This window comes from Nomascus leucogenys, chromosome 3 (assembly GCF_006542625.1).
Source record: "Nomascus leucogenys isolate Asia chromosome 3, Asia_NLE_v1, whole genome shotgun sequence".
Classification (NCBI taxonomy): Eukaryota; Metazoa; Chordata; class Mammalia; order Primates; family Hylobatidae; genus Nomascus; species Nomascus leucogenys.
In genome coordinates this window covers 71,138,921-71,161,552 of record NC_044383.1, presented here as the reverse complement: position 1 = coordinate 71,161,552, position 22,632 = coordinate 71,138,921, and the positions used below count along the sequence as shown (strand labels likewise).

Here is a 22,632-nt window from a genome sequence, read left to right as displayed (position 1 = left end):
TGGTACTGAGAGAGTCTTAGCAGAGCCTAGTACACAGGTAAGATTGTGAGGCTCACATGCACACCCAGCAAACAGCAAAAATTGTCACCTTTCCACATGATCACAGCCCACTGTTGAGGTCCCAATTTTTCCTTATGAAAACAGTCAAAAGTTGGAAAATTGACTCATATGTGGATTTGGTTCAAAGGTGAGTTGGTGATGCTCAGACATCTGTTCAACGCACCTGTAAGTCTATGGGTCCAGTAAGCATTCAGTCTGCAGGAGAAATTGAGACTCTCACAAACAAATCAATTGCACCATTGAGACTGTGATTCTGGTACTTAGACCCAACATACAGGAGGTGTTGACTCTCAAATTTAGAACTGGAACATAAGTGAAATTGTTAATCTAATTTCTAAACCGTCCTGCAGGTGTGACTGTGACATATGCCTCTGCTCAGTACTTGAGTAATTTGACTCTCCTGCCTGGGCCCAGTCCATAGTTGCAATTGTGACACATTGCTGAACCCAGCACATAGGTGATGTGACTCCATACTCCTGCCTTGATGCTGCCTACAGGGGGCGTTGTGACATATCACTGGGCCCTACATCCAAGTGATGTAAGTCTCTCCTTTTCTGGTACTGCCCACAGGGGACACCATGACATATTCCTGGGCCACAAACCCAGCTTATGTCATTCTCCTATTTGTTCTCTGCCCACATGGGCCACTGTGACATACTGCTGAGTTTGACACCCATGTGATGTAACTCTTCAGCCTCAGCCATGCCTACATGGGACATCGTGATGCATCTCTGCACCCATCACCCAGGTGATGTGACTCTCTTTTCCTGTGTGCTCTCTGCTCAAAGGGGAAGATTGCTACCTGTTGCTGGGTCCAGCACCTAGCTGATGTGACTCTTCTCATCTTTCTAAGTTCTGCCTGCAAGGCAGATTTTGACATTTTACTTTGCCCAACACCGAGGTGACACTAACCTGTTGGCTTTGTCATACTTTCAGAAGACATTGTGACATATTGCTGGGCCCAGCACCAAGGTGATGTGAGTCTCCTGCCTGGACCCTGTTCTCAGAGGGCATTGATACATATTTCTGACTTCATCAACTATTTCATGTGACTCTCCTCTCTTACCTGGGCTTTGACCAGAGAAAAAAATTGTGACATATCTCTGGGACCAAAACCTAGGTGTTGTGACCCTCTTCTTAGCACACGATCAAGCTTACAGCACCTAGATGCCTTATCGGTGTATCTAGCACACAGATGAGGTGATTATTCTGTGTGGTCCCTGCCCACAGGGGTCATATTGACATGTCTCTAAGCCCATCACCTAGATTATGTGACTCCCTTTTTCTTCCTGTAAACTGTACACAGATAAGATTGTGACATATCACTTGGTCCAGAACTTTCGGGGTGATTGTGGCATATCGCTGGCACCACCACCTAGGTTATGTGACACTTTTCTTCTCTCTTAGCCCTACCCACAGAGGACATTGTGACATCTCTTCACCTAGGTAATGTTACTTTTTTGCCTGGGCCATGCTCTGTGACATATTGCTGGACCCAGAAACTAGGGGATGTGACACTCCTCTACTGCTTAGGTTCTGCCCAGGGAGAAATTTGTGGTGCATTGCTGGGCCAACAGATAGGTAATGTGATATTTTTCTTTTACCTGGGCCCCACATATTTTGAATATTGTGAGATATTGCTGGGCTCAACAGCTAAGGAATGGGAGAGTACTGCCTGGGCCCTGCTCACATGAGTCCTTGTGAAATATCTCTTCATCCATCACCTAGACTACGTGGTTCCCCTTCCTGCACCCTTCCCATAGAGAAGATTGTGACATAGTACTGGACCTAGCAACTAGGTGATGGGTCTCTCCTGCCTGGGCTCAACCCACAGAAAGCATTGTAATATGTTGCTGGATCCAGCACCCAGGAGATGCGACTCCACTGCCTGATCTCTGGCCTCATGCAAGATTGTGACATATCCCTGGCCCAAGAAAACAGGTGATGTGACTCTACTGATTAGTCTCTATCCACCAGTGGTATTGTCACATTTACCTTGGTTTAGCTCACAGGTGCAATACATTTAACCAGCCAGTAGCAGAGAGTCTGTGTCTCTTTGCAAGGCTTTGGCAAACAGATGAGTTTCTGGGTCTTCTTTTTGTAAAGACCATGCAGAATTGGCATTCACTTGCATATTGTGTAAAGTTCTTGGATGGTACAGAGAGTGTCATCACAGAGCCTGGCACAGAGTTGAGGTTGTGTTTCTCATGTGCACAACACAGCAACCCTTAGGATTGGAACCCCCCCCTCCAGACATTGTGAAGAGATGTCACAATGTCCTCTGTGGGTAGGGCTAAGAGAGAAGAAAAGTGTCACATAACCTAGGTGGTGGTGCCAGCGATATGCCACAATCACCCCGAAAGTTCTGGACCAAGTGATATGTCACAATCTTATCTGTGTACAGTTTACAGGAAGTTAAGACAGAGCTCACTGCTGAAGTTCTTAGTCTCATAAGTGCATTCAGTCTGCAGTTGAAATCGTGACTGTCATATGTGAATATCCAGCTAGAGTTGAAATGGTTAGATATTCACATATGGCTCAATGGCTATGAGCTTCCTGCAGCTCATAGGCAGATAGGAAATCTCTTATCTAGACTCAGCCAACTGGAGATGTGTTGACTCTCATAGCTGAGCTTAGGGCCACAGGTATGATCATGGGTCCATATCAGCATAAAGTTCTCAGACCAGATTGTAACTATTTTTTTTTTTTTCAGATGGAGTTTCACTCTTGTTGCCCAGGCTGGAGTGCAATGGTGCAATCTCAGTTCACCACAACATCTGCATCCTGGGTTCAAGTGATTCTCCTGCCTCATCCTAAGTAGCTGGAATTACAGGCATGTGCCACCACACCCGGCTATTTTGTATTTTTAGTAGAGACGGGGTTTCTCCATGTTGGTCAGGCTGGTCTTGAACTCACAAACTCAGGTGATCCACCTGCTTCACCCTCCCAAAGTCCTGAGATGACAGGCTTGAGCCACTGCGCCCAGCCAGCAATTCTTGCGCATACAGTATAAAGCCCTCAAATAGGACAGATTATGTCCTAACAGATCTCAGCACACAGGTGAGATTGTGACACTCACATGCAGACCCAGCTGACAGTAATAACTGTCATCGTTCCACATGAGCACAGCCCACTGTTGAGATTCTGAATCTCAAAACCAGTGAAAGTTACAAAAGTTGAAAAATTGACTTTCATCCTTGAATCCAGTGTACAAGTAAGCTGGTGACTCTCAGACCAAGGTTCAGCACCCCTGAGACTTGAGAAACTGTGAGGCCACTAAGGAGACACAGTCTAGAGGATGGGTGGAAGGTCTCATGCACAGATCAAGTCCACAGTTGAGATTTGACTCCGGAACATAAGTGCAACATAAAGGAGGTGTTAATTCTCATACCTGGAACTGTAACTTGTGCAGGATGGTTAATCTCATGGACCTTCCTGCAGCTGTGATTGTGACAAACGCTTCTGTCCAGCACCTGAATTTTTTGACTCTCCTGCCTAGGCTCAGCCCACAGATTGGATTGTAACACATTGCTGAACCCAGGATCTCGGTGATGTAAATTTATTCTCCTGCCTTGGCGCTCCCCACAGGGAGCACTGTGACACATTACTGCAGCTAACATAGGGGAACCATAACCAGGTTATGTGATGCTCCTGCCTGTGCCTTGCCCACACGGGCCATTGTGACATATTGTTGAGTTTAATGTCTATGTCATGTAACTCTCTTGCCTAGGTCCTGCCTACAGAAAGTATTGTGACATATCTCTGTGCCCATCACATAGGTGATGTGACTCTCTTTTCCTGCTGGGTTCCTGCTTACAGGGAGTATTGAAAGAGATTGCTAGCCCCAGCACCTAGATGCTGTGACTCTTCTTTCTAGGTTTTGTTCATGGGGAATATTGTGACATATCGCTGGGCCCAACACCAAAGTGATGTTCCTCTTTTGCCTTGGCCCTGCACTCCAAAAGCACTGTGACATACTGCTGATCCCACTAGCAGGTTGATGTGAGTCTTCTGCCTGGACCCCATTAACAAGGGGCATTGTGATGTACCTCTGGGCCCATGAACTATTTTTTTTTCAAATTAATGGTTTTATTTCCATCTTTAACAGTAGCAGAGGAGTCCAAAGCAGACTGATATCCATGGATATAGTTTAAGTGTAACAAAGAAAGAGTTGAACTATGTACATTGAAAAAAGGAAAGACATTTTTTTCATACCAACTTTTCCCTAGTTTGCAGTTTCTGAATAGTAGAAACAAAACACATTTTTAAATCTTTTTATCAATTTAATTTAGGACAAAGTAACACAACTTTTAAATTAACCACTGAAGTTGTCTTTAAGGATAAAACTTAAAGAAATTTTAAAATGGGTGTTACCATATTTTATTAGTGGACTGACTCCAAGGTTGCCTTGCTCCAAGTCTGGGCATCGTGACATTCCCGTGATGCCTAGAAGAAAGTTAATGGCAATGATGTCCAGTCAGAGAGCAGACACGCTACACATCACAATGATGAGAGCTGAGGATTCTGCCCTCTTCAACTCCAAGTAGAAAATTATTATTTTCATTCAAGCTAACTGGAAGTGAGCCAAACAGTTAAAAAGTCAGAAGGAAGAATAAAACAATTTTCTTTTCACATAGAGGAGGGACACTCCTTCAGCCCCATTTAAAGTGAATTCTGTGCTGAGTCCCTGCTCCTTCAGAAGGGTAAACTGAAGGCCAGTTATTGCTAACAAAGCCAGAAGTGGCCCCTTTCCCACCCTGAAGATGTTTCACATGAAAAGGCCATTTGTTTGGCGTGAAGCCCTCTGAGGAAGAGGAGGCAGGCTGGCACTGTAACGCCTCTCTCGTTAGCCACCCCCAGGCCCTGTGCTGTCAGGGGCAGCTTGGGCCACTTTGCTGCCCCTGAGCAAACGTGAGGCTCCCGCCTACCTGTGGAGTGAAGGAGAGGTTGTCATCTGCGCCCCTGTTTCACCAATCAAAACCTATGGAGCAGTCACAAGCCCAAAGCATCCAAGCCCAGTGGCCAGAGGAGCTTCTGAAATAAACGGCACTGGGTTGGGAAGGATGAGAAAGCCAAGTCAGGTGGGCCAGGTTCTGTGAAACATGGTGCAACAGTGACCTGGGCAAAAGCCCAGAACTGAGTGGCTGATAAGGCCACAATTACTGCCACCACCTCTCAGTATCTATGCAGGGGCAGATGTTAGGCAGTGGGAACTGAGGAACTGAGGACTGGAGGGCATGTGGTAAACACAGGATGGATTTTATCAGAAAAGAGAGGACACCCAAACACGTGCCTGCCCTATTTATCTTGCATGTCCTGTGCCAGGTGAAGGATGCTGGAGCATGGGTAAGGTTCCTGAGAACAACTGGTGGGCAGAAACGGGCTGGGATGGGCACTGCTCCACAGGCAACATTAAGCCTCTGAGGGGGACGCTAATAGTGTTACATCTTGTGGGCTGCTGAAAAGTAGGTAATGAATGGCCTTTATTGCACTTTTTCATTCTTAGGAAACGGGATTGCCCTGCAGAGTTTCTCTTGATTTGCAGAAATCACTGCAGATCAATGATAAGGTGCAGGCATAATCACGGGTGACCTCTGACTCTCAAGGGAAGAAGTCCAGTGACTGGTCTTTCCAGGGCCTCAAGGGGCCACTCTTGCACCTGGGACCCTCAAGTTGGGTGAACCAGGTCTGGCTTGGTCAATGTGTAGCAGGCAGATTCATCAACTGGCAGACACTTGGGACAAAAGGTGGTGTGCCTGGGAAAGCTGGGGCAAACTTTCCAAACAGGGAAAATTTCTTGGCAAATGTGCAGATTCTGCAACTAGACTGGAACCACGATTCCCAATGTGCCCGACTCCCTTTCTCCCACTCTAGAACTGGACCACCCCAGAGGAACAGAGATGGCCTGGGAGGGCCCTGGGTCCAGCGCCATAGCATCAAACTGGAGATAACAAAAGGAAGGGGTTGGAAACAAAAGAGCAGTTTACATATCAGACGTTGGTTTTGAAACAGTCTTTTTGAGCCCAGGAAAATGGAGGCAGATGCCACTGGAGAACCTGACTGGCTGTCTGTCCATCCGTCTCTCCTGGGGAGCTCTGAATACTTCATATATAAATGGGGCGGTACCGTTTGTGGTTGATCTTTTTCCTACAAGTTGGGCAAGTATTAGCATTCTTCAGAGAATCACGGAGGCACTGGCTACAGAAGACATGGCTGCATTCTGTGGAAACGATGAGACGTCCATTCTGCACGATCTCTGAGTATCGGTCCACGCAGATAGGACAACTGACACTACCCGAGAGCCTGAGGCCTGTAGCGGCCTCATCGCTGGCGTTTCTGGGAGTGTGGGTAGTCACATACACGTCTCTGTCCCTGGACAACTCCTCATCATCACTGCTCACCACACGGCTGTCAGCATGGTCTTGGGGCAGCCTCCTAGCATTCCTCCTTGGTCTTCTTCTTTCGTCAACAATCACAACAGAGTCATTGTGAGTCAGATCAACCACCACAGGCTCTAAAGATTCACAAGTGAGGTCCACAATTTCATCTCCAGCAGTTTCCATGAGTTCTATGGGGTCTGCTTCCAAGGAAATCTCGGGGGTGGAGGTTGCTTCCTGAGTTCGCTTCTGGGCTTGTCTAGAATTTATTGCTCCACCACGATGCTTTCTTATACTCGTTGTGCTCTTTGGTGCTTTTCCTTTCCTACAGAAAAGGAAGTGATCTATACCAAGGTTTGCAGGGAAGTCAAACATTCTCAACCTTTCATGCCCTCTGGTTATTCATTTGGCTTGCAAAAGCATTTGGATCCGGACAGATTTCCAGTATTTTCAAGTCCTGGAGCCAGTTAGGTCCGCAGGCACCGCCGCCGGCACACTCCAGAGAACCCCATGAACTATTTGATGACTCTTCTTTCTTGCCTAGGCTTTCTTTTTTTTTTTTTTTTTGAGATGGAGTCTCGCTCTTTCACCCAGGCTGGAGTGCAGTGGTGCTACCTCGGTTCACTGCAACCTCTGCCTTCCAGTTTCAAACGATTCTCCTGCCTCAGCCTCCCGAGTAGCTAGGATTACAGGCACCCGCCACTATTCCTGGCTAATTTTTGTATTTTTAATAGAGACGGGGTTTCACCATGTTGGCCAGGCTGGTCTCGAACTCCTGACCTCATGATCCACCTGCCTCGACCTCCCAAAGTGCTGGGATTAGAGGCATGTGAGCCACTGCACCCGGCCAGCTTTCTCCATAGAAGATATTGTGACATAACTCTGGGCCCAGCACCTAGGTAATGTGGCTTTTTTCTTCTGCTTGGACCATGCCCACAGAAGGGATAATGATTTATCACTAAGCCCAGCACACGTGATGTAATTTTTCTGCCTGGTCTTTGCCAACAGAAATCATTTTCACATATTTCTGAGTTCATCACCTAGTTGATGTGACCCTTCTTATTTTCAGACTTGTTCACAGTAGAGATTGCTACATATTGCTGGGCCCAGCTCCTATGTGATGTGATTCTCTTCTCATGCCTGGGTATTCCCCACTGGAGTGACTGTGACATATAGTTGGGCCCTGGCCCTAGTTTATGTGGCTTTCCTCTTCTTCCTTAGCCCTGCTCACCTGGGGACATTATAACATATCTGAGCCCATCACCTAGGTGATGTGACTCTCTTGCCTGATCTTCTCAGGGGGTAGTGTTTTATGTTGTCAGACCCAGCAACTAGGTAATATGACTCTTCTCTACTGCTTGGGCTCTGCCCAATAAGAAATTGTGATGTATCACTGGGCCTAGGTTATGTGACGCTCCTCTCCTCCCTGGGCTGTACATACGTGGCTATTGTGACATGGCTGGGTGCAATGTCTAGGTCATGTGAGTTTCCTGCCTGGGTCCTGCCCACAGGGGCATTATCACATATCATGTTGTTGGTTATCTAGGTGATGTGACTCCCCTCTTCTGCCTGGGTCCTGACAAAAAGAAGGATAGAAACTTATCACTGGACTGAGCACTTAATGGTGTGACTCTCCTCTTTTACCTGGGCCTTGCATAATTTTGTTATTGTGACATATTGCTGGGTCCAAAACCTAGGAGATGAGAGACTTTTGCCTTGGCCCTGACTACAGAGGGCTTTTTGATATTTCTTTGCATCTATCACCTAGGGGATGTGTCTCTCCTCTGCCTGCACCCTGCCTTCAGAGAAGATTGTGACATAACACTGGGTGCAACAACCAGGTCATGTGTCTCTTCAGCCTGGGCCTAGCCCACCACGGAACACTGTGACATATTGCTGCTTCCAGAAACTAGGTAATGTGACTATACCAACTGTGCCCTGCTTTTAGAAGGACACTGAAACATATCACTGGCTGAGCACCCAGGTGATGTGACTCACCTATCTGGTCCGCACATTCAGGGAAGACTGTGACATATCCCTGACCTAGCACCCAGGTGATGTGACAATACTGCCTGGACTCTCCCCTCAGAGGGTATTGTGACACATTGCTAAACGCAGCACATAGGTGATATGACTCTCCTCCACTGCTTAGTCTCTGTTCAAGGAGAGATTGTGATGTATCACTAGTCCCAGCAAGTGGATGATGTGACTCTCATGTTTGGGCCAAGCATACATCATGTATTGTGACATATGTCTGGGTCCATCAGCTCGTTAATATGACTCTTCTCTATGGGCTGTGTCCACAGGGGTACTACAAAATATTTTTTCATTCATCCCCTAGGTTATTTACCTCTTCTCTTCTGCCTGGACGCTGCCAAAAAAAAGGAGATTGTAGCAATTCACTGGACCCAGACCCTAGTTGAGGTGACATTCCTATTTTGCGGGGCCCTGCATATTTTGGTATTGTGTCATATCACTGGACTCAGCACATAGGGGATGGGAGGCACATCCATGGGCCCTGCTCACAGAAGGCCTCTTGACATATCTGTGCATCTATTGCCTGTGAGATATGACTGTCCTCTTCTACCGGCACCCTGCTTATAGAGAAGATTGTAACACGTTGCTGGGCCTACCAACCAGATGATGAGTTTCTTTTGCCTGAACCTTGCCCACAGGGAGCATTGTGACATATCACTGGGCTCAGCACCCAGGTGATGTTCCTCTCCTGCCTGGTCCCTTCCATCAGGGAATATTGTACAAATCTCTGGCCCAGCACCCAGTTGATGTGACTCTCTACTGACTACCAACTCACAGGTTACATGTCCCATGTCGCAGGTGAGATGATGACTCTCATATCTTAAACCAGAAAACAGTTGATATGCTGTCTCTCATAGCTAGGCTTAGGAAAATGGATAAGATTCTGGGTCTCCTATTTTTTGAAGGTCAGAGGGGATTGCTACACTCTCACCTATGGTATAAAGTCTTTGGATGGTACGCAGTGTGTCATCACAGAGCCCAGCACACAGATGAGATTGACTTGCATGTATGGACAACCAAGCACCTGTTAAAATTGTGACCCTCACAGATGGACAGACATCAATTGTGAATCCCACACATGGATGCAGTCCACAATTGGAATTGTGACTGTCATATGTGACCATCCATCCAGATTTGGGATAGCAAAACATTTTAAAATGTAGCTCATAAGAAAGTGAGGGCTCTCCTATCTGAACCCAGAAAATTGGAGAGATGTTGACTCTCATAACTGGGCTTAGGGACACAGATACAATCACAGGTTTATACCAGCATGAAAATCTCAAGCTGGATTGTGGCTCCCATGCAAACCATATAACGCCCTAGGATAGTACTGAGAGTGTCCTAAAAGGGCCAAGCACATAGGTGAGATTGTGACACTCCTGTGCGCACCCTGACAACAGTAAAGATTGTCATTTTCCCACATGAACCCAGCCAACTTTTGAGGTTCTGAACCTCACACCCAAAGGCAGCTGAAAGTTGAAAAATTGAATCACATACATGGATCTGGTCCACAGGTGGGTTGATGACGCTCAGACCAAGATTCAGCACACCTGTGAGCCTCTGACTCCACTAAGGGAACACAATTCATGGGAGGGATTGAGGACTTAATACACAGATCCAGTTCACCTTTGAGATGGTGACTCGTGTAATTAGACACAACATACAGTAGGTATTGACTCTCGTACTTTGAACCAGATCATGTGTGGGATCATTAATCTCATTCTTAGACCATCTTGCATGTGTGATTGTATCATACAGCTCTTCTCAGCACCTGAGTGTTTTGACCCTTCTGCCTAGGTCCTACAGGTGAAATTGTGGCATATCACTGAACCCAGCATCTAGGTGGTGTGAGACTATACTTTTGCCTTAGCACTTTTCACAGAGGGCCTTGTGGCATTTTGCTGGCCCTAGAACCCAGGGGAAGTGACTTTCCTCTACTTCTTGGTCTCTGCCCAAGAACAGATTGTGATATGTCACTGGGCTCAACACCTAGGTGATGTGACTTTCCTGTCCTGCCTGGACCAAACACTTTTGAGATGCAAATCTGTTTGGGTCCTGCCTACAGAGGTATTAAAACATATCTGTTCATTCATCACCTAGGTGATGTGACTCTTCTCTTCTGCTTGGGCCTTGACAAAATGGGGGATTTCGACACATCACCAAACCTAGCACTTAAGTGATGCTACTCTTCTGTTTTCCCTGGGCCCTGCATATCTTGGGTATTGTTATATATAGCTGGGCATCATTCCTTTAGGATGGGAGGCTGCAGCCTGGGCCCTGCCCATGAGGGGCCTTGTAAGATGTCTCTTCCTCCATCACCTATGAGATGTGACTCTCCTCTTTTGCCTGCATCCTGCCTACAGAGAATGTTGTAATGTATTGCTGGACCCAGTCACCAGATGATGTGTCTCTCCTGCCTAGGCTGTGCCCACAGAGAGCATTTTGACATATCACTGAGCTCAGCACCCAGGTGAAATGGCTCTGCTGCCTGTACTCTGCTTTAAGAGGGGATTGTAATGTATCTGTGGCTGAGCACCTAGGTGATATGACTTCTGCCTGGTTTCTGACCTCAGGAAAGATTGTGACATATCTTTGCCAAAAACCTACGTGATGTGAATCTGCTGCTCACTTCCTACCCACAGGTAGAATTGTGACATATATTTTGTCCAGCTCACAGGTTCATTAATTGTTCTTATACCTCAAACCAGCCAATAGAAGAGATACAGTCTCCCATAACTAGACTTAGGAAAATGAGAGAGATTATGAGTCTTCTCTATGTATTAAGGTCATAAAGGACTACTATTCTTTTACATACTATATAAAGCCCTTTAGTGGTACAGAAAGTGTCATTACAGGGCACTCTAAACAGGTGAGACTGTGTTTCTTATATACACATACCACCAACTGTTAAGACGGTCACCCTCACTGATGGACAGAGCCCATTGGAGAGGTCCTGAATTTCACACATTGACACAGCCCACAGTTTGGATTGTGACTGTCATATGTGAACATCCAGCTACAGTTGGGATGGTGACTCATTTCTAATTCTGGTAAGTTAGATCCTTTCTACCTGGACGTATTCAATGGAGAGATGTTGACTCTTATTCCTGGGTTTGGGGCCACAGGTAGGATCATGAGTCTGTAGATGCACAAAGGTCTCAGAGCATAGCGTGACTTTAATGTGTGTGTGTGTATATATATATATATATGCTCTGAGACCTTTGTGATACAAAGGGTGTCATAACAGAGCATGGCATAGAGGTGAGATTATGACACTCATATATATATACCCAGCTGGCAGTAAATATTGTCATTCTTCCACATGAACACAGCTGACTGTTGAGGTTCTGAATCTCACATCCAAAGAAAGTTGAAGATGGAAAATTGATTCATACAAGGATTAGGTTCACAGGTGGGTTGGTCACACTAAGACCAAGATCCAGCATATCTGTGAGGCTTCAACTCCACTAAAGGGACACAGCCTGTAGGAGAGATTGAGGCTCTTATGGATGGATTCCCTAAACTGTTGAGCTTTTGGATTATACAATTAGACCCAACACCACCATAGATGGTGCGTCTCATACCTAGAAGCAAGACATATGCAGGGTGGTTAATCTCATCTCTGGATCTTCCTGCAGCTGTGATTGTGACATATACCTCAGCCTAGCACTTGAGAACTTTTACGCTCCTGCCTGGGCTCAGCCCACAGACTGGATAGTGACATCTTGCTGCACCCAGCACTTAGCCAATGTCTTGGTTCTGTCCATAGAGACAACTTTGACATGTTGTGGCTCCTTGCACTTAGGTTATGTGACTCTCCTGCCTGGGTTTTGCCCACATGGGCCATGGTGACGTATTGTGGAGCCCAACATGAAGGTGATGTAATCCTCCACCCTGTCCTCTGCCTACAGAAGGAATTGTAACATACCTTTTGGTCCCTCACACTGTGATGTTACTCTCTGGCTCACCCTTCTTTCAAGGGGTATTGGGACGTACTGCTGTATCCAGCACCTAGGTTATGTGAATTTTTCTACTGCTTCGGCTGTGCCCAATGAGGGGCTATGAAGTATCTCTGGGCCCAGCACCTAGGTGATTTGACCTTTCTTTTTCTTTATCATTTTTTTTTTCTTTGAGACAGTTTCACTCTGTTGCCTAGGCTGGAATGCAGTGGTGCGATCTCAGCTCACTGCAGCTTCCGCCTCCTGGGTTCAAGTGATTCTCTCGCCTCAGCCTCTTGAGAAGCTGGGATTACAGGTACCCACCACCATGCCTGGCTAATTTTCTAGAGACAGGGTTCCACCATGTTGGCCAAGCTGGTCTTGAGCTCCTGACCTCAGGCAATCCACCTTTCTTGGCCTCCCAAAGTGCTGGGATTACAGGCGTGAACCACCATGCCTGGCCAGGTGAGAAAGCATCAGTATGACAAGGGCCATTTATAACCCTTGAGTTCTTACCAAAAGAAGATATCTGCAAAATTAAGTGTTCTATTTAAGAAAACATTGAGCAAGCTTATCCTGCATTTCTACACAAAGAGCACAACAACAATGTAATCCACAACAGTAAAGCAAAATAAGTAAAATTATCCCAAATAAACTAAATAAGGGCAGATGTTGGAACAAAGCTGATATGGGTTTACTACCTGATTCCAATATGTGTTCACAGTTAGAATAGTGATCCGGATTTACTTACTTACTTTATTTATTTATTTATTTATTGAGATGGAGTCTCGCTCTATTGGCCAGGCTGGCGTGCAGTGGCACAATCTCGACTCACTGCAACTCCGCCTCCCAGGTTCAAGCGATTCTCCTGCCTTAGCCTCCTGAGTAGCTGGGATTACAGGCATGTGCCACCACTCCCAGCTAATTTTTGTATTTTTAGTAGAGACAGAGTTTCACCATGTTGGCCAGACTGGTCTCGAATTCTTGACCTCGTGATCCACCCGCCTTGGCCTCCCAGAGTGCTGGGATTACAGGCATGAGCCACCATGCCTGGCCCCTGATCTGGATTTTTATATTACCCATCTCTCTTGTTTCTTTCGAGCTGCGGTCAGAGATCACTGGTGTATTCACAGGAATAAGCAGAATTAGTCTAAATAGCAGGGAAAATACTCAAAAACAACAAATGAGTCTAGTAACAGGTGTACTATAGTTCTTGAAACATAATTATTTTCTCTCTCCAGTATTCCATTTCTACTAAAGACAAATCATGGTAAAACTGATTTACTTGCATAAAAAGCTTTAGTCTTATACTTGGCCTGATTATTTGTATAAAGTGCAGCAAAAATAATTATTTTTCACATATGTTTTAAAAATTGGCTTTGATGTAACTATGTTCCATTAAAGGAATATCAGAAAAGACTTTTTAAAAGCCAAGCCCAGCCATGGGTTTGTACCATCAAATACCTTGAGTTGGGTGAGTTTCTCTCTTCTTGGGGTCCCAAGATAACTTTGGTCTCCTGGTTCTGTCAGAAAGAGACATTCCTGGCCAGGCATGGTGGCTCACACTTGTAATCCCAGCACTGTGGGAGGCCAAGGTGAGTGGATCACCTGAGGTCAGGAGTTTGAGACCAGTCCAGTCAACATGTTGAAAACCCATCTTGACATGAAATACTAATATTAGCTGGGTGTGGTGGCATGCACCTGTAGTCTCAGTTACTCAGGCAGCTGAGGCAGGAGGATCACTTGAACCTGGGAAGCAGAGGTTGCAGTGAGTTGAAATCACACCATTGTACCCCAGGCTGGGTGATAGAAGGAATTCTGTCTTAAAAAAAAAAAAAAGAAAAAAAAGAAATGACATTCCTTACTTACCATGGGTCAGGATCCCTGCACAGGGACTGTGGAGACAAAGTCAGATGCCAGGTTTCCCAAAAGGCTTATATTGACTCTACAAATTCAGTATGATTTCTTCAAGGAAACCACCCCATTCCAGTCAAAGTCTGGTGAAATTACCAGTGTCTCCAATTGTGCCCTGTTGCAAAAGAAAACATGCTTATGGCACGTATGCAAATAACTATGTTTCCATAAATTAAAAATACCAACAGGTTTCTACATTCTGGAGAAAGCAGGTAGAGAAAAACAAATATGCTCCAAATTTTTTTTACAGAAGTATACATTCCTCAGTTGTTAAAAACTGTAAATAGCTATAAATATTTTGACTCTGAAAAACAAAAAAAAAGGATTTGCAGCATTTTAAGAAAAAAGGCAAAAACTATTACTTTTGTCTTCTATTAGTTCTGTTGATGCTACAAATTCCCTTTCTGCTTGATATTCATTAACATTTCAGCTTTCCATGAGAGTCCTGAAAATTGTCCCTCTGTTCTAATGTTGCAGTCTCCAAAGTTTTCAGAAACCTTCATTGAAAAGCACCTGGTAAAATTCCATAGTGGACCATAAATCACCTCTCGAAGAGGATCGAATCAAGACAACAATTGTCTGTGGGTAACAAAAAGTCCTACAGTGGGGATTGTGACATATTGCTTGGCCTAGTACCTATGTGATGTGACTCTTCTCTCATACCGGAGACTTGCACCTAGGGTAGTTGTGACATATAGCGGGGCCCAGCCCCTGAGTTATGTGACTCTTTTGATTATCCTCAGCTCTACCTGCAAGGAGCACTGGGAAATGTATCTTTGGGCCCCTCAATTAGGTGATGCGACTCCCCTTCCTGGACTCTTTCCTCAGGAGGTATTGTGACATATTCCTGGACAAAGTACCCAGGTAATGTAACTCTTTTCTACTGCCTGGACTCTACCCAAGGAGAGATTGTAATGTATCACTGGACCCAGCACCTAGGTTACATGACTTTCCTCTTGTGTCTGAGTCTTGCATAAAATGTGTATTGTGAGAAGTAACTGTGTCTAAAACCTAGGTGATGAGACTCTTCTGCATGGGCCCTGCCTACAGGGGTATTATGACATATCTTTTTTTTTTTTTAATCACTTATGTGATGTGCCTTTGTTTGTGTGTGTCCTTTGTTTGTGTTGTGTGCATCCTGGCCCTGCCAAAAGTGGGGATTGTAACATATCACTAAACTTAGTACTAAGGTGCTATGACCCTCCTTGTTTGCCCAGGCCCTGCATGTATTTGTTACTGTGATGTATGTCTGAGACAAACACCTAGGGCATGAGAGCCTCCTGCCTGGGTTCTGCCCACAAGGAGCCTTTTGGCTTATCTCTGCATCCATCAACTAGGAGATGTGACTCTTCTTTTCTGTCTGGGTTCTGCAAAAACAAGTGATTGTGACATATCATCAAACCCAGCAACTAGACGATGTGATTTTTCTTCCCTGCTTGAACCCTGGATTTGCTGTGCATTGTGATATATGGCTGAGTCCAACATCAAGGTAATGTGACTCTCCTAAATGGACTCTGCCCACAGGAGTATTATGACATATCTTTACATTTATCACCTTGGTTATGTGACTCTTTTTATTTCCCTGAGCCCTCTTGAATTAGGAATTGTGTCATATCACTGAAACTAGCACCTAGGTGATGTGACTCTGTTTTATTGCCTGGGTTCTGCATTTTTAAGTTATTGTGGCATGTCCCTGACCACAACACCTAAGGAATTGGGAAGTACCTGCTTGTATTCTGCCTAAGGGGGGCATTGTGACATATCTCTGGGTCCATAAACTGCTTTATTTGACTCTCCTCTCCTACTCATGCTTTGTCAATAGGAGAGATTGTGACATATCTCTGGAACCAGAACCTTGGTGATGTGACTCTTCTCTCCTGCTGAAGCCATGCCCACACAAGGGAAAGTGACTTATCACTGGGCCCAGCACACAGGTGATGTAATTCTTCTGCCTAGTTTTTGTACCCAGGAGCCATTGTAATCTATCTCTGGGCCAATCATTTAAATGATGTGACTATCCTTTTCTTCCTGAGCCCTATTCAAAGGGAAAATAGTGACACATCTGTGAGTTTGTCACCTAAATGATGTGACTGTCTTGCCTGGGCTCGCCTCTCAAGGGAATTGTGACATATTACTTGACCAGCCACCTAGGTGATGTGGCTCTGACAAAGGAGAAATTGTGATGTACCACTGTTTCCAGCACCTAAGAGATCTGACTCTCCTCTTTTGCATGGGCCCTGCATTTATTGTGTATTGTGACATATGGCTTGGTCCAACACCCAGGTGATGTGACTCTCTATTTCTTCCTGGGCCATGCCAAAGAAGAGGATTGTGACATATCACTGGATCCAGCACCTAGGTGATGTAAATCTTTTCTTTTGCTGAGCCGTGCATATTTTCGGTATTGTGACATGTCACTGGACCAAACACATACAGGACTAGATCAGAGGCTAGTGAATAAGCCTTGCCCATAGGCGGCCTTGTGACATATGTCTGCATCTATACTAAGGTGATGTGACTCTTTTTCTGCCTGCATCCTGCACATAGAGAAGATTGTGATATGTCGCTGGGCCCAGCAACAGGTGATGAGTTTGTTTTGCATGCACATTGCCCATAGAAAACAGTGGAACATAGCCCTTGGCCTGATGGTCACTCAGGTTATGTGACCATCCTGCTCATTCTCTACTGACAAATGGGATTGTAACATACATCTTGGCCTGGCAAATAGGTGCAATAATGACTCTCATACCAGTCACCAGAAGAGATACTGTCTCTTGTAACTAAGCTTAGAGAAATGGGTAAGATCCTGGGTCTCCTTTTGGTAGGAAGGTCGTAGATTATTTCCACTCCCTCACATACTGTATAAAGCCCTCAGATGATATGGAGAGTGTCATCACAGGGCCCAGCACACAGGCGAGACTGTTTATCTTGTGTGCACACCCACCAATTATTAGGATTATTGCATTCACGCAAGGACACAGTGTACTGGTGAGGTCTTGAACTTCATACATGGACTCAGTTTACAGTTGGAATTGTTATGGTCATATGTAAACATCTGACCACAATTGAGATGGTGACTCATTCCTAAAACCATCTCATAGGCAATTGAGGAATCTCCTCTCTGGACCAAGTCAATTAAAGAGATTTTGACTCTCATACGTGGGTTTAGGGCCACGAGTACAATCATGGGTTCATACCAGCATGGAAGTCTCAGAGCAAATTCTGACTCTCATGTATAGCATATAAAGCCCTTGAATGGTAGAGAGACTGTCCTCACAGGGCCCAGCACACAGGTAATATTGTGACACTCTTACACACAGGTAGCCAATAGTAAAGATTGTCATCCTTCCACATGAACGCAGCCCACTGTTGAGGCTCAGAATCTCCCACTCAGAGGCAGTTGGAAGTTGGAGAATTAACTCTTATACGTGGATCTGATCCATAGGTGGGTTGGTTACTCTCAGACCAAGATTCCCCACAGCTGTGAGTCTGTGGCTTCAATGAGGGGTCACAGTCTTCAGGAGGGATTGTGTCTTTTGTGTACAAATCCAGCCCATCGTTGAAATTGTGACTCAGGTACTTAAACCAAAACTACAAAAGGTGTTGACTCTCAAACCTGAAACTGGGACATGTGTGGGATTGTTAATTTCATTTCATGACCTTCCTGCTGGTGTGATTCTGACGTATGCTTCTGCCCAGAATCTGAGCAATTTGACTTCCCAGGCTTGGTCCAGCCCCCAGTAGGGATTATGACATATGACTTAGCCAAGCACTCAGCAGATGTGACCTATTCTCCTGCTTTGTCTCTGCCCATAGAGGGCATTGTGATGCACTGTCAGGCCCTGTACCCAGGTTATGTGATTTCTGCCTGTGCCTGACCACATCGGCTATTTTGACATATTGCACTGTCCAACACTCAAGTGATGTTACGCTTCTGCCTGTGCCCTTCCTACAGGGGATATTATGAAATATCTCTGTGCCCATCACACATGTATTTTGACTCTCTTCTTCTGCATGGATTCTGCTCACAGGGGATTGAGACATATCTGGGCTCAGCACTCAGCTGATGTGATGCTTCTCTCTCTTTTTTTTTTTTTTGAGATGGAGTCTCGCTCCATCACCCAGGCTGGAGTGCAGTAGCGCAATCTCAGCTCACTGCAACCTCTGCTCCTGGGTTCAAGTAATTCTTCTGTCTCAGCCTCCTGAATAGCTGCGACTACAGGTGCCTGCCACCACACTTGGTGTATTTTGTATTTTTAGTAGAGACGGGGCTTCACCTTGTTAGTCAGGCTGGTCTCGAACTCCTGATCTCAGGTGATCCACCCTCCTCAGCCTCCCAAAGTGCTGGGATTACAGGCATGAGCCACCGCACCCGGCCAATGCTTCTAGTTTTCCTATGTTCTGCTCACACAAAAGATAGTGGCCCAGCACAAAGGTGACGTAAGTCTCCTGCCTGGACCCTGCTCACAGGGGGCATTGTGAAATATGTCTGGGCCCATCAACTATTTCACGTGAGTCTCCTCTGTTAGCTGGGCTTTGCCTATGCAAGACATTGTGACATATCACTGGGCCCAGCACCCAGGTGGTTTGATTTTCCTCTTCTGACTGGGCCGTGTGAACAGATAAATAGTAACTTATCACAGGGTCCAGCACACAGGTGCTGTTGCTCTTCTGCCTGGTCCCTGCCTACAGGTGTCATTGATACATATCTTTGGTCCCAACGAGTAGATGATGTGACTCTTTACTTTATTCTGGGACCTGTACACAGTGGGGATTGTGACATATCGCTAGGCTCAGCATTTATGTGATGTGACTCTCATGTGTAGGCCCTGCCCACTGGAGTGATTGTGACATATATCTGGGTGCAGCCCCTAGGTTATGTGACTCTCCTCTTTTCCATGATCCCTACTCATAGCATGAATTGTGACATATGTCAGGCTTTCTCACCTAGGTTATATGACTTTCTTGTCTTTGCCCTTCCATCAGGGGGCATTGTGACATATTGCTAGTTCCATTATCTGGGTGATTTGACTCTCTTCACCTGCCGGCGCACCACCCAAAGGGGACATTGTGACAAATCCCTGAACCAATTTTCTACATAATGTGCCTCTTCTCTGTTGCAGGAGACATGCCCAAAAAAGGGATTGTGGCATATCTCTGAGCCCAGCACCCAAACGTTGTGGTTCTCCTGCCTGGGCTGTGCCTAGAGAAAATATAGTATGTCATTGTGCCCTGCATGCAAGTGGTCTGATTCTCCAGCCTGGGCCTTGCCCATAGGGGAGATTGAGACATATTCCAGGTGAAGAAGTCAGGTGATGTTACTCTCATTTCTTAGCCTTTCCCACAGGTAAGATTGTGAAATATAACGTGGTCCAGCACACAGACGAGATTTTTATTCTTGTATGCAATCCCAGACAACAGTTACTATTGTCACTATAACACATGGACAAAGACCGCTGTTGAGGTCCTGAGTCTCATGAGTGAATGCAGTCAACAGCTGGAATTGTGACTGTCATGTGTATATCTTGCCAGAAGTGGGATGGTGACTCATTTCTGGATTCAGCTCACAGGAATGGTGATGACTCTCAAACATGGGCCCAGCCAATAAGAGAGATGTTGACTCTGGTAGCTAGGATTTGGGGTCTAGTTCTTTTACTTGTAGGAAGATAACAGAAGATTATGACACTCACACATATTGTATAAAGCTTTTGGGCAATACAGAGTGCCATTACAAGACTGAGTACACAGGTGACATTGTGACTCTCCTATACACACCTAGCCAACAGTTTGAATTGCCACCCTCACACATAGGCCGAGTTTACTGGTGATGGCCTGAGTCTCACACATGAACCTATTCCACTAGTTGGATGGTGGAAAATTTCTGAACCCAATTCACTTGCCCAATAAACCCACCAATAGAAGATATGTTGATGCTTGTACCTAGGCTTAGGGCAACAGGAAAGGTTTTGGGTTTTCTAGTGGTATAAATGTCACAGAGGATTACCACGCTCACTAATATTGTATAATGCCCTCGGGTTGTACAGAAAGTGTCATTACATAACTCAGTAAAATTTGAGCTTGTGACTCTCAAATGCATACTCAGCAAACAGTAAGAATTGTCACCCACACACATGGATGGAACCCACTGGTGAGGTCCTGAAACTCACTTACAGATGCAGTCCACAGTTGGAATTTTTTAATGCCGTGTGTGGATCCAGCCACAGGTAGGAGGGTGACTCATATAACCCAACTAAGAGGCACAGCAATGACTTCATACCTGGACCCAGACAACAGGAGAGATGTTGACTCTCATACCTAAGCTTAGGGCAACAGGCAAGATCATGAATTTATACCAGTGGTAATATATCACAGGGGATTGTGACTCTCACCCAATCAACATAAAGCCCTCGGGTGGTACAGAGAGTGTCATAAGAGGACCCAGAACAAGCTGAGATTTTAATTCTCATATGCACCTCCAGCGCCTAGTAAAAACTGTCACCATCCTGCATGGATACAGAAAACTGTTGAGCTTCTGAATCTCACACCTGGATGCAGTCGAAAGTTGGGATTGTAATTGTTTTATGTGGATTTTGTCTACAGGTGGATGGTGACTCTAAGACCAGGATTCAACACATCTAGAAGGCTTTGACTCTGATACCAGTCACAGAAGGCTCTGCGACTCTTCTATTTTCTCTAGGTCATGCAAATGGAGGTGGATTGTGACATATCATAGGGCCAACACAACACACAGTCTACAGGTGGAATTGGGACTCTCATGCCTGGATCCAGTTCATCATTGATATTGTGACTCATGTACTTGGATGCAACTCACAGGAGGTGTTGACTCTTTTATCTGAAGCTAGGACATGTGTGGAATTGTGAATCTTAGCCCTAGATCTTCCCAGAAGTATGAATGTGACATATACTTTTGCCTAGGACTTGAGTGATTTTACTTCCCTGCCTGAGCCCAGCTCTCAGAAAAGATTGTGATGCGACTCTCTTGCTTAAGCCCTACCCACAGAGGGTATTGTGAAATTTTGCTGGGCCCAGCACTTAGGTCATGTGATTCTTATTTTCAGCCTGGACCCTGTCCACAAAGTCACTGTGAGATGTCACTGAGCCCAGCACCTCTGTGATGTGACTGTACTGCCTGGGCCCTGCCCACAGTAGGTATTGTGAAATACCTTTGCCTGCATTCTGCCTACCCCCAGCAAAAAAAAAAAGAAAAAAAAATGAACTGTGACATACCAGAGGCCCAAGCACTTAGGTGATATAATTCTCTTCTGCCTGGGCTCTGGCCTCAGGGGAGATTGAAACATTGTACTGAGCCCAGATTGCAGGTGATGTGACCCTCTATCTTAGGCTCTGCCCACAGGAGGTATTGTGATATATCTCTGTCGTCATAATTTAGGTGCTGTGACTCTTCTGTTTTCTCTAGGTCATGCAAATGGAGGGGGATTGTGACATATCATAGGGCCAACACAAAAATAATGTAAAACTCCTTCCTGAGCCATGCCCATAGAAGGCACTGTGACATATCACCAGTCACAGCATTCGGGTGATGTAACTCTCTTTCCTGAGCCCTGCCCACAAGGCATATTGTAGCATATCTTTAGCCTGGAACTTAAAATATGTGACTTTCTTAGCTTGTTTCTTTTCCACAGGTGGGATTTTGACATATAACTGCACCCAGCACACAGGTGAGATTGTGACTCTTGTATGCTCATCCCGCCAAAAGTTATGAGTGTCACCTTCACACAAGGGCAGAGACCTCTGGTTAGGTCTTGAATCTTGTACATGGACACAGTCCACAGTTGGAATGTCATATGTAGATCCAGCCACAGGTGTGATGTTGACCTATTTATAAAGTTAGCTCACAGGCACATTGATAACTCTCATACCTGGATCCAGCCAATAAAATATATGTTGACTATTATAGCTACGCTTGAGGAAACTGGGAGGGTCCTGGGTCTCCTACCTGTATGAGACTCGCAGAAGATTATTACAGTTATGGAAATTACATGAAGCCCTCTGGCAATACAAATTTGTATCACAGGGCCCAGCACACAGGTGAGATTGTGACTTTAATATGCAGACAAAGCTAACAGTTAGTATTGCTACCTTCACATATAAACAGAGCCCACTGGTGAGGTTCTAAATCTCACACACCAAAAAAATTCACAGTTGGAATTGTGACTGTGATGTGTGAATCTGCCCACTGATGGAATGCTCACTCATTTCTGGATTCAGCTTGGAAAAATGCTGATGACTGTTTCACCTGGACTCAGCCAAATGGAGAGATGTTG

General features: G+C 45.4%; 1 protein-coding gene and 1 pseudogene; both read right to left on the bottom strand.

Moving 5' to 3' along the window:
* Positions 1-22,632, bottom strand: part of LOC100586615 (zinc finger protein 257-like) — a 318,730-nt gene that overhangs the window by 67,508 nt on the left and 228,590 nt on the right.
* LOC100580143 lies at positions 6,081-6,812 on the bottom strand (annotated as a pseudogene).